The 13,180-nt window shown below is 53.9% G+C and overlaps 1 protein-coding gene across 14 annotated transcripts in view; it reads right to left on the bottom strand.

Moving 5' to 3' along the window:
* The window catches only part of RIMBP2 (RIMS binding protein 2), a 43,800-nt gene extending 36,750 nt beyond the window's left edge, over positions 1-7,050 (bottom strand). For 13 of the 14 annotated variants that reach the window (XM_056115607.1, XM_056115608.1, XM_056115600.1 and 10 more), the window contains exon 1: positions 6,979-7,016. The gene's annotated coding sequence lies outside the window, so the exon portion shown is untranslated. Of the gene's footprint in view, positions 1-6,978 lie in introns of all 14 variants that reach the window. The other variant, XM_056115605.1, reaches the window with a different exon arrangement.
* Positions 7,051-13,180: the final 6,130 nt, after the last annotated feature.

The following is a 13,180-nucleotide window of genomic DNA, read 5'->3' as shown; positions in this document are numbered from 1 at the left end:
GCAGAACCCTCTCCTCCATCCTCGGCAGCGTCTCAGCTGCCCACAGTCCTGCCAAGGCCATGGGATCACACATCTGGCCTCATTTCCAGGCCCACAGGCTCTCCCTACACAGGCTCTCTGGTCGCCCCTCACCTGTCCGCCTTTGCTCCGATTTCATCTTCCATGAGTCACCTGGATCCCCTTTGAAAGTGCTCTACTTCCTGCTCACCATCCCTCTATCCCCAAACACCAAGACCTCCCCAGCGCAAGTCCACAGAGACCTGCAGGGGTGCTCTGTGGCCCAGGTGAGTTGTGCGTGTCGCCAGCTCTCAGCGCAGTCTGGTGAACTTGCTACGGCTCCGGGAGCTGCCACGCAACCCTGAGGGGGCTCCTTGGTCACTATCCTTTGTCAGCTGCAGGGCCCAAATGACCCCAGATCAGAGGCTATGTGTGGGAGGAGCTGCAGCGGGTCAGGCGCCGGTGTTGGGGTGCAGCCGCTCACGGCAGGGCCTGTGCGAGGGACAACAGTCCTCAGAGACCTCTGAGGCCTCAGGGTCCACAGAGGGACAGAGCTCGCTCGGCAACTCCCTGCAAGGCCATGCCTCCCGGACAGGCAGAGGTCCGCCACCCCATCTGTTGGCGGGGCCCCCCAACAGATCCAGAGCCTCCTGGGGTGTGCAGGGACAGCTTCTCCACTTCAGCACCCCCAGCTGAGGCCAAGTGGGACGCACCTGCCAGCACCCCGCATGCGCGCGGTTTCTCGGCTTTGTCCCCGCAGCCACACCTGCCCTGTGTTCAGCCTGGCTAGGTCCTTCTGCCCAAGGGCTCTGCTGAAGGGCGCTCACCAGCCTGCACCCAGCTCTCTTCTTCACAAGGAGGCCCACACTGCCAGCACCCCGCACATACATACATAGTGCCCTCCACCTCCCAGGAGGGGGGTGGGGGCCTGTGTTGCTCACACCCTTCTTGATCCTGGAGGAAAACCCAGAAACCCAGAGCTCCCAGAGGGGAGGGAGGAGCAGAAAAAGGAGAAGATTCTGTTATCTCTCTTCCTCTATCTCTCCTCTCTCTCGCTCTCTCTCTCTCTCGCTCTCTCTCTCTCTCTCTCACTCTCTCATTGTGAATGTCCAGTTAAACTGACATTCCCAGGGGCTGGAGAGATAGTGCAGCGGGTAGGGCGTTTGCCTTGCACGCAGCTGACCCAGGTTCGATTCCCACATCCCATATGGTCCCCTGAGCACCGCCAGGAGTAACTCCTGAGTGCAGAGCCAGGAGTCCCCTGTGCATCGCCGGATATGACCCAAAAAGCAAAAAATAATAAATAAATAAATAAATAAATAAATAAAATAAACTGACATTACCAACAGAAATCCATCCCTTCCAGCCCCAGAGGAAGGGTCAGGATGGGTGCCTGCCTGGGGGCCCCTCCACACTTCCTCACTCCAGTGCTCCACCCTGGTCCCCACAACCCAGTTATTCTCTCCCCATCCTCAAGGGTCCCGGATCACAGCACCAGGTCTGGCCCATCTAACAGAAACCCTTCCTGAGCCCTACTCCAATCCCTTTCCAATGCTCAAAACCCACCTCCTCCAGGAAGCCTTCCTTCCCTGCTTCTAGCTGCTGGTCCTCCTCAGGTTTAACTCCCTCAAGTGCCCACCTCAGGCTAGAGGCCTCTGCATTGAGTCTCTGGGACCATGTCAACACACTATCCCTTTGGGGCTTCTAAGTACCATTATTCAGATAGATCCATTTTCACTTCAGAGCAGTCTGGAGCACCATCATGCCTGCACACACAGTCCACCTGACATGCACTGAGAAACTGGACGGGCCCGCACACACTGTCCATCTGACACACCCCGGCAGAGACTGGACAGGCCTGCATACACCGTCCACCTGACACGCACCCTCAGTCAGCCCTCAGACTGAGGGCCTCCTATCTGCCTCCATCTAACAGCTACTGTAGTGCCTGCCCCGAGGCAGCCAATGGGCACATGTCTACCCCAACACATGACCAGATCTCTTCCCGGGTGCTGCAAGTTCTGGCAGAACCTACGGACCAGAATCAGGGTCCTCTGAGACAGGCCTGCAGAGAGCTGGGTGGAAGGTTCTGTCGGGTCTGGCTGGGGGAGGAATGGCTCTGGGCGCCACCCTCTAGGCTCAATGCAACCTTGTGGTGTTGTCCAGGCCACCCAGCTGCCACCTCCTCTAGGGAAACAGCCCAAGTGCCCAAAACAAAGATGTGGATTAATGGAAACTCATCAGGACACTTTCACAGAACTGGCAAACCCAGGGAAAAGTGTCTCCCAGTCTGTGGCGTTAGTCCATTCATGCACCCCTGCCCCACTGCTGCCTCATAGCACAGACACAGACGATGGGTGGCCTCAGGGAAGTAGCTGGGCTGACCCCTCCCTCCCTGAGAGAGGTGGGAACACCGTTTGCATTCTGCTCACTGCTGGCTTACTGGGGAGACAAGCCGGAGCTTCCCCCCTGTGGGAAAAGCCTCTAGGTCCCTCACATCCAGGGACACAGGGGGCCTCCAGACGGCACTCTTCCTCAACACAGAACAAAGCACCCTTCACTGAGTTAAGCATATGGCGCAGGAGCCAGTATTGCTGCCACAGACAAACTTGACACTGCACCATTCCTAAGGCCCCTACCACCTGAGGCCGCTTCTGCTGCCTGGTGACTGGCCCTGACAGGGATGAGCCTTTCCAGGAGCAGGTCAATTCATCCAAAGCTAGACAGGGCGGGGGTGGACAGGGGAGGGGGGAAGGCAAAGGCCAAGAGGCTCCCGGGTCTGCCACACTCTGCAGCCCACAGAGTTCAGGGTTCAGCTGAGTGGATAATGGGCCCAAATGCAGCCCCTTCTGGCCACCCTGACAACAGGACTCCGGGTTCTGTCAGGTTCTATCCTCAGAACCTGAGCAAATGGGCCCGGAGCCAAAGCTGGTGGGTGGAGCAGACAAGACACCTGCTCCAAGATCCCCTAGGCCCTTCACTGTCCCATTCATTCTTCTGGAAAATCCCCTTCTGAGACAGGACTGGATTCTGCTGTGGGCATCAGAGCTGCTCATGAGTTTGCTGGAGATGCAGGTTGGGGGGTGAGCCCCAGAAATCTGCACACAGTCACAGCTAAGAAGGCGGAGGGTGAGTCTGCTGGGTCCTGCTCGGCAGAGGCGAGGCCCTGGACCATGCAGCCTGTGATGCCCAAACCCCCTCTTTGAAATGAAATGTCTGTGAGTGTGCTACAGACACGTGCATGAGTCAAGACTGCAGGACACATTCCAGACCCCGGCTGTCCCAAACTCAGACCATCAACATCAGGGACAGGGTGGCAGCTCCATGGTGAAGCACCTGCCGTCCACCTGGGTCCAATCCCTGGCACTGGAGGATGAGTGAGGGTAGGAGGCAAGACAGCAGAGCTGACATAATCTCAAAATACTGCGCGAACTCTTGCATCAAACCCATCCTGAAGCCATGCTTACTGCTGTTCTTCATTTCAAAGTCAACTCTCCTTCAGGAACAAGATCGTGAGGACTGACTTTCTATCAGCCCCCAGCTAAGGAGGCTGACAGACACACTCACAAGTCCCATGGCTCGAAGGCCTTTCTGGGCATGCTGCTACCTAGACAGCCCCTTCTCCCCATCCCACACCACAAAAGGAGAGGTCAGCCACACTCGTGGGTCAGCCACACTCGTGGGCCTAACTTGCCAAGTGAGCTGGGTAGAGCAGACAGTCACAGACAGCTACAGTGCTGCTGCAGCCCCTAGGCCCTCACCAAGCCCATCCACACTCCCACTGCTGGTGACTGCTGGGTCAGGCCAGCGAGCAGAGGACAGGGACTAAGCAGAGATCCGGGAAGATGTGGGGACTCGTGGCCGCATGAGCGCTATTTGGAGCTAGAACCTCAATATAACACAGTCCAGCCATCCAGACTTGTCTAATAACTAAGGAAGGAAAAAAACAGGATTAAAACATGGAACTGCTTCAGTCTTGCAGAGCAGCAACATTCAGAGCCATTTCCCTAGAAGTCTCCACACAGACAATATGTCAAACTTCAGACTAAGCCACAGATGCAGCCAAGAGTCCCCCTAGAAACATAACCTTTTGTGTTTCTGTGATCCAACATGAATCTCTCCATTTAGGACTAGGACATGCTGCAAAGAGTTGTTTCCACAATTGCCATGACACCATCACCAACATGCCAGCAGCTCCGCCTGCTTTCACCCAGAACTTTGGTTTCCCAGTAAATAGATGACTGCACCTTGCAGCTGCTTTGCCATCTGAGGCACTCAGAATCAGGCGTGGCTCCCCTCAGGGACAAAGACGTCAGCAGGCCCCTCTTCTGCCCTCTCTCATCTGGACACCTGCTCTGTCTCAAGAGAGGGAGGCTCAGAGGGTACTGTCATATGCTGATTTAAGTTATTTGTCACAATCTGCTATAATATTATGTAGTTTAAGAAAACAAAATTTCAACTGTGCTGGCTGTGTGAGTCCCTAACAGGCCCTGGGTAAGTTCCTCACAGACCCCAGTGAGTCCCTCACAGACCCTGGGGTGAGTCCCTCACAGACCCTGGTGAATTCTTCACAGATCCTGGGGTGAGTCCCTCACAGACCTGGGTGAATCCCTCACAGACACCAGAGGAGTTCCTCACAGGCCCTGGGGGGAATCCCTCACAGACCCCAGGGGAGTCCCTCACAGACCCTGGGGAAGTCCCTCACAAGCCCTCAGGTGAGTCCATCACAGGACTCTTGCTCCTCGGGGTGAGTCCCTCACAGGACTCTTGCTCCTCGGCAGAAACCCCTCAGGCTGTGGGCAGATAAGCTGGTGAGCCTATGTGAGAGTTCTGAGAGCTCTAAGGCACAGTCCAGAACACCAATCTGCAGCGAAGTCACTGTTAGTTTAAAGCACAAACAAACCTGAAGAACAGACTTTCTGTGGCTCTGTCCACACAGCCATAAACAGAGAAAACCACAGGCACGCTCAGTGGGGCAGAGTGGAAAGACGAGATGTTGACTCTTACATTTCACAGAACTGAGCCACCTGTGGGATGAAGACTACGTGTGTATGCTGCAGAGCACATACACGCCTGGATATATAGACCACAAATGTGCAACCCGTGTATGGGTACCAGCCCCTGCTTCACAGCAAGGTGGGCATTGTACACAGGTGAACACTATGGGCAACAGAACCAGGCCTGAAAAATCTGAGTGCAAGCACCAGACCTCATGGAAACGAGGTGCTGGCACATCCCCAAGAACAATGACTCTTGTCTCTGCCCCTCTGAGATGCGACTGATCACTGAGCATCAATGGCGCTTGGCATGGGTCACAAAAAAAGAGTATAGTAGCGGCCCACACAGCTACCACCCCAGGGGAAATTATTGACGGCGTGAAGGGGGAACATTCTGGTGCCAACACCTCACTGACCATGAATGGCCACTCTCCAAGTGCTTTCCTGGGACAGCAGGAAGGCTGTGGACAGCAGCCAACCTCCACGCTCCAGGCAGCCGCCTGTCCCCGTGGTCATGAGGACTTGTTTTCCGACTCTTTCTCTTCCTGATGAAGTAACTCAGACATCCCATTCCTTCTAAAGCGAGAACAAGAGCTAAATTTAAACGCAATCACTTAATGGGGCACCTGCAGTGCCAAGCAGCTAACAATCTATCAAAAAAAAAAATCAGCCCATTCCAAATACAGGAGAGATTTGCCGCGTGTTTATCAGCTGGCTCTGTAGCTCTCAGCCCCAGGGTGGCCAAAATAAAGAGCACCCGAAATCAGGCCGTTCCCCAAATCAGCTCCCTGCACCCCAGAGCACACATAACAACTCCCAGGTCCCTTGGGCATGTGTGAGCAATGAGCACATACCCAGATGGTGACTGACACCACCCGGAAGGCAGGCCCTCTGGGAAAATGTCCTCAGTGACACCGTCTGCAGCAGCGGACGCAATGACAAACAGGTCTTGTAAGAGGAACTGGATCTGTTGAACTGCCAATGGTGACAAAGGACTTGGAAATATTTTCCAGTCATCTCCACATTCCCAATAACCCAGTCTTGATGATTAAATGACGGGACTATAGAGTACACACACATATACAACACAGCTGAGAGTCACAGACAGATTCTCTCTGCTGCCTTTCAGGACAAGGTAAACCATAAAATAGAAAAGTATAGGTATACTTTGGTTACCGCTTTGGTAACCAAAGTCAAGTGAATACAACCTGGCTGGGTCCATTCCAGCCACCATCTCCTCTACCATCTCCATCATCTCCTCCATCTCCATCCCCACCACCATCTCTACCCCCACCAATTCCTCCACCGTCTCCACCATCTCCACCATCTCCCCACCATTTCCTCCATCTCTATCATCTCCACCAACACCCCCAAAATCAAACACTAAGCAGAGGACTGAGCAACCCTAGGTTTCGCCTTCAAACTCTAGACCTGGTCATGTAACAGCTTATCTTCCAGAATGCAGGCGTAAGTCAAGCTCAACACTGATCCTCAGGGTAAAAGTGAACTGGAATCTCACTCAGTCTGTGGTTCTACTTCAGCCTCTGTCACAGGAAGCACCTCTCCCTCTCTGTGGCACTGACTCTCATGCCTGCTCTTTCCTCCTCCTGACTAGGAGTCTCTTCACCACCAACAGCCTGGCCAAGACCCCAGCACTGCTCCTCAGTACTACAGGTCCAGAATCACTCTCCCCACATATCCCCGCCTGGGATGTGGCTATCGGTGTCAGGGGCACGCTTGGTCCTGTTACTCCCCTCTCCCAGACACAAGCCCATGCCCTCACACAAGCCTGATGACTCAGCCTTGTCTGGACAACCTCTTTTCCTACAGCAAACTCATTCCTGTCTCAGGGCTCTGCAAGGCTGTGCCCCCAGACACTGCCATCTGCAAAAGGCACAGGCCACATCAGTCTGTCTTCATGGGGGGCTACCACACAGATTGGGCATGTAGTAAACTTGACAGACACATCCCCAGGAAGACTCACCGTGTCCCGCTGCTGAGCTCCTGGTCTCAGGATGAGGCGAGGCTGAGGAATCCAAGTAAGGTCTTCCCGCAGTCAGGAAGGCAGGTGCGCTCGTTCAGGTAAGAAGGGTCATCCTGCGCGGAGAAACACACAGCCCATCGCCATACAATCCCTACAACCACTGTGACCTCTGTGCCCCACCTCGGCCTACACCACCAATTCCTCACACCAAGGGATGAGGGACACATCCTGGTTTTGCCCACTGTCATGATCCTTTTCTTCACCCACATGTCTGTATGAAAAGAGCAGGAAGACACACCCAGGCCAGAACGACCATTCCATGACTCAGTAAAACCAAGTCTGGATGTGCTAGACAGTGGGGGCCTGTGAGGGGAACCGTACAACGCCTGAGTACCATGGCTGACTACAGTGCCATCAGTACTGAACCTTCAGAACTGTGCCCTGAGTACAGCACCCTGAGTACAGTGTCCTGAGTACAGCACCCTGAGTACAGTGTCCTGAGTACAGTACCTGAGTACTGAGCCCTGAGTACTGGGTGCTGGATCACCCCAGGTAGCTGGATCTCCAGGCTGAGAACTAGGGGCCTTCTCAGAATGGGGGTGGATCCAGGATGGAGTCTCTGTCCTGCCGAGAGGCCCAGAGCCCCACCCACCCCCAATATCCTCTGGCATATAAATGATCTGGCTCCTCAAGTAATCTTAAGGACACGCCAAGTGCAGCACCCCAAGTACTGCACTCTGAGTACTGTATGCCATGTACAGAGCCCTCAGTACTGTGCACTAAGTATAGTAACCCGAGTACAGAGCCCTGAGTATAGCACCTGAGTACTGAGCCTGAGTACAGTGCATTTCCTGTCTGTTGTACTTCCACTCCAGCCTGAGCAGTATTTACAAATTCTCAGACTCCAGAAAAGAAAAGAGGAGTTGGAGTAACTCAATTTTCATCAGAAAGCTGATGGGGCCAGCAAGAAACAGTCTTGCACATATGTGACCCAGGTTCAATCCCAACAACCTGTGTAGTCCCAAAGCCCCACCAGGAATGGTCCCTGAGAGCAGTCAGGATTGAGCCTGACCACAGCTGCATATGGCCCCAAAACAAAAACAAAAAAATTGTTTTGCAGCCTAGCTCCACAGCAGCCCTAGTGATCTCGAAGAGATGCCCAGGTGCTGGATCACCCCAGGTAGCTGGATCTCCAGGCTGAGAACTAGGGGCCTTCTCAGAATGGGGGTGGATCCAGGATGGAGTCTCTGTCCTGCCGAGAGGCCCAGAGCCCCACCCACCCCCAATATCCTCTGGCATATAAATGATCTGGCTCCTCAAGTAATCTTAAGGACACGCCAAGCCACTCAATCATCTCAACTCCACACCTGTGTGATCACATGACACCCCCAAATTTTACGGTACTGACAGCCCAGCAGGAAGTGAGATGGGAAAGTTGTGTAGAAGCCCACTAAGCTCAATGAATGAAAACAGTAACACAGACAGCTCAACTAGCAACAAACAGTTCAGTTCGCAATGACTTTAATAACAAACACCTTTGTGAGATATAACACTTATCACAAAATTTTCTCTTACTGAACTAATTTTTGATAATTCCATTTTGCCATGTAGTTGTAATAAGCAATACAAAGTAAATTATTCTGAGCCTGCTAAGGGGGCAGGTTTGAGGGGTGGATGGGAAACTAGGAACATTGGTAGAAGAAAGGTCACACTGAGTATTGAAACATTGAGAGCCTAAAACAACAGTATTATGAACAACATTGCAAAACAGTGTTTAAAGTTTTGAAAAAGATTTTTTTTTAGGGTGAGAGAGTACAGCAATTAGGGCACTTGCCTTGTATGTAGCTGACATGGGATTGATCCCTGGTACCCTATACTGTCCCCCGAGCCGCACCACAGTGAACCCTGAGCACAGAGCCAGGAGGAAGCCCTAAGTACCACAGGGTGTGTCACACACACACACACACACACACACACACACACATTGAAAAAAAGCATTCAAGAGAGTTTGGAGGCTGGAAGTAGGCAAGGGTTGGGGGGTGAGGCAGGCAGCAGCTGAGGCTTTAGCGCGGAGTCTGAACCAACAGTCTGCAGGACAAAATTTGCTTGCCTCGACAGAGTAAACATTTCCTGGTCACTGACCAACTTCCTGGTCATTGTCAAGCCTAAATAAATCAGTGCCATCTCGTTCAGAAGCCGGCCTGCCAGGCAGACTGGGAATGTTCCTGTCCTGGTTCGAGTGAGACAGTAATGAGATTTCTAACGACACGCAAAGATGTGTGCAGAGATGTCTAGACAGAGACAGGGTCTGCTTCCTGGAGCGGCGCCTGCAAGCCGAGACTCAGGCAGCACACACTGGAAGACTGGCAGAGACCCTACAAGCCCCCAGCCCTCACACACGACGCTCACTGGAGACGGGACTGAGGCCTGTGCACAGAATAGCCTCCCTGAGGAGACCCAGAGCCCACAGGCACCAACACCCCAACACCCACTGGCTGCAAAGACCAGTATTGAGCAGTTCATGAAGAGCTGATGGATGAAATGTGGAGACTCAAGTGTGCTCCAGATTGTCACAGCGTGAGTCCCTGTCAGTCCCCTCCACTCACGGTGTCAGTCCCTGTCAATCCTGCCCCACTCACCATGTGAGTCCCTGTCAATCCTCCCCACTCACCATGCGAGTCCCTGTTAATCCTCCCCACTCACCATGTGAGTTCCTGTCAGTCCTCCCCTACTCACAGTGTGAGTCCCTGTTAGTCCTCCACCTAGGTCCTCCCACGTGTGGTCTCAGCCTGCACCCAGCCCATACCAGGAGAAAACATGACCGCACTCATTGTCCCCTCATCTGGACACAACTCTGCCCCTCCACAGCTCTGAGTTGGAAAACACAGGCCCAGAAGCAAGAGTCTACTGCAGAGCACAGCTATAGTGTGTGCTTGACACTGTGGACACAAGGCTCAAGGAACACACAAGGGGACATGGAGCTCAGGTCACACACAAGGGGACATGGGATTCAGGGCACAGACAAGGGGACACAAGACTCAGAGTACAGACATGGGGACACGGGGCCCAGGACATACATAAGGGAACACGGGGCTCAGGGCACACTCAAGCAGACATGGGGCTCCAGAGTGACAGTTATCATGGGACTCAGGTTAAAGATAAATGGACATGTGATCAGGGCTGACACAGTGGACACAAGCTAAGGGCACAGAGAAGTGACACGGAGCTCAGGGCTGACACGGTAAATAGAGGGGTCGGGGATGATACAGTGACATGGAGTACAGGGCTGAGACCGCAGATACAGGACTCAGGGCTGATATGGTGAACACTATGCCTGCAGTCCCTATGCCTGCGCTGTCCTTGGTCCTGACCACCTCACCCAAGGATCCTGCCTGGGCCACAGGCCCCTCTCTGACCTGGGCTCCCTGCACTGTGGACACTACCTGATCTAAGCAGTCCCAGAAAGGTGACAACAAAGCCCCTGGTTGCACAGACCCCTGGTTTCAGTGACCACCTGTCTCCAGTTCTAAGCCCCATCTTGCTGGCTACCAGAGTGTGCCATCCAAGCAAGCCCTGACAGGGACACTAACACCCTGGGCCCCTAGACCCTGCCTCTGCTGTTTGCTCAGAGCCCGCAGGAAGCCTGTTTACTTATTCATGTCCAGGAAAGCTTTATGTCAGCTAAGCAGGATGGGAACTCGATCTCTGGGCAGGCACGGCACATACTCGGCATGTCCAGCCAGGCACGTCCGTCACTGGGAACAGCACAGCTGCTGAGCCCCGCCAGGTTGTTTGGGCCAGTCTTTCTCTGACCCTGCCTCACTCAGTCCCCAGGAGTGGAACAGAGGTCTCAGCCCAGGGAGCAGAAATGGGGAACTCAAGAGCTGGAGACTGCTGGGTGCAAGCAGCAAGAGGGGCACTTGGATCTCAGTGACCTGCCTGCATTCTCTCCAGGACACACCACAGGGCCATGTCCACACCATACAGTTCCCTCCCCTGTGGGCGCTATCCACACCAGAGGACCAGAGGCTTGGAAACAGGGACCCCGAGCGCCGGGCTCTACTCTTCTTCTTGCCCCTGTTCCAGCCTTGCAGCACCCACTGTCTGCTCCAGCACACAAAGCCCTCCCTCCATTCACTCACATCCCCAGACACCCCTTTTTGCATCTCTATCCTGAGCTGTTTTCCATCAGCTCCAGGGAAGCCTGGTGGGACCCCCCCACACACACACTCCCGCCTGCTTCGTGGTACTCCTCAGTGAACTGTCAAGAGGGGAAGGCAAAGGGAGCACAAGGGTGATTTAACTCCTGCCAAGTACCATACCAGATTCCACACCTCAGGTCATACTGCTTCCTGCTTGTGTCCAATCAGGCTCCAACCAGGTTCCACCTCAGACCTACCTGACGGGGACCACTGGGGAACGTAAGCAGTCAGATTTCAAGGGCAGGATGGCAAGCAGGGCATCCAAAGAACTCAGAACAGACCCCAGACAAGACCTGGCGTAAGGCCAGCAATGACATTACCTCAACAGAGAAAGCGAGGCACCCAGGCACAAGAAAAACTCCTGAAAGTATGGCTCGGTCCAATTCTGGCTGACTTTGGGCAAGCCAGGCCATTACCTACAGACCGTCCTATTGGTTCCCCAGTAATGAGCCACTGTGTCTTCCACTTCTACTGCTTCTGTCACTGACCTTCTCTACTGTCTCCCTCAACCCCGTCTCTGTCATTTCCAGGGTCATCACCTCTGTCTCCACCATCTCCACCATCTCCACCATCTCCATCTCTGCCACCACTATCTCCGATGTCTTCACTCTTAGATCTTCAGGATTAGGCTAAGCCACTGTTCGCCCCTTGCAGGCTAAACTCAGCCCTGATTGTGGACTTTACTCCATAATCAGAGTAGCCTTGGGTATCACACTCTCCACTCAGAGTACACTGCTCTGGAAAGCCAATACCAGTGCCCAGATAAGAAATGAAGGCAGAATTGAAAACCACACACATGTACACTGTCGAATGACTCCCCAAGCCTCTGGCTCCTTTCTCCATCATGGGCTATCGTGATGTTCAAAGGATGGGAATCTGGATGAAAGACCACGGCCCCACATGGTAGGAGTGGGGGAGGCAAGCAGGCCATTGGCGCTTAGGTCTGGACTGAGGGCTGCATGGAAGAGACCACTATGTGCATGCTCCTCGGCCCCTTCCACTAGTTGAGTCCACAGGAGAAAAAGGCCTTAGTGAGTCAGAACACAGCTCTCCCCAGAATTCAGCTCACAGCACTGGGCTGTTGGCCGGCCTCCAGACCACGAGGAAGCCATTTCTGTTGTTGACAAACACCCAGTCTGGCATTCCCCACCACCCAGCAAGGCACCCAGACATCCCATCCCATCCCTTGGGGGTGTCCAAAGTTAACTGAGAACTTAGGGAAAGCCTTGCCCTCACCTTGCCCTCACCTTGCGTGTGTGCGGTCTATGCTCAGCAGGCAGCCTGAGATGATGTCAGAAGCTGCTGTGTGACTGCAACAGCTGAACCCAAAGAGCCTTAGAGGGGCGGCAAGAACCTGCCGGGCGGCAGCCTGGCAGCCGTGTCTGTACCAGCCAGTCAGTGAGTTCCTGGCTTGCCTTTCAGTATGAAGCCCTGGCGAGGTGCTTTTAGCCCCCAAATCTCAGAGCAAGCCTTTGCACCGGATCCTCCAGGTTTAAGCAAAGATCCTTCAAATGACAGTCACACTCCTTTGTTTGTACTCTGAGCTGTTAAGGGAGCAGCAGCGGAAACAGCAGGGCTCTCTGGGCCGCGCCCTCGCCCCAGGCAGGCCCAGTGAGCACCGAAGCTACTCACACATTGGTGATTAATTTGTTTTTCCAAGGCTCTTAGCAAATTTCGACTTTCGGTCCTCATTTCCGCCTCCAGGTAGCCTTTGAAGAGAGCTTTTCTGGCAACAACCAAAGGTCAGCAAACACACAAGCCCAGGGCGTGGCAGGGGCCTGCTGTCATGGAAGGAGATGCTTTTAGTAACCAAAACACCTTACCTAGCTTCCAGCCACAAGCCTTTCTGGTCATCTGTCCAGAACCAAAACCACAAATGGACAAAAGGTTCAGGCCCCAGTGCAGTCCCACAGATGGCCCTCAGCCCACAGAAACCATGTGAGTGCCTCCCCAACAAAGTGGCCAACGGCACTGGCCTCCCAGCCAGGGCATGGGACATC

This window comes from Sorex fumeus, unplaced genomic scaffold (genome assembly GCF_029834395.1).
Source record: "Sorex fumeus unplaced genomic scaffold, SorFum_2.1 ptg000029l, whole genome shotgun sequence".
Classification (NCBI taxonomy): Eukaryota; Metazoa; Chordata; class Mammalia; order Eulipotyphla; family Soricidae; genus Sorex; species Sorex fumeus.
Note: the sequence above shows the minus strand (reverse complement) of the source record. Positions and strands in the feature narration are given on the sequence as shown.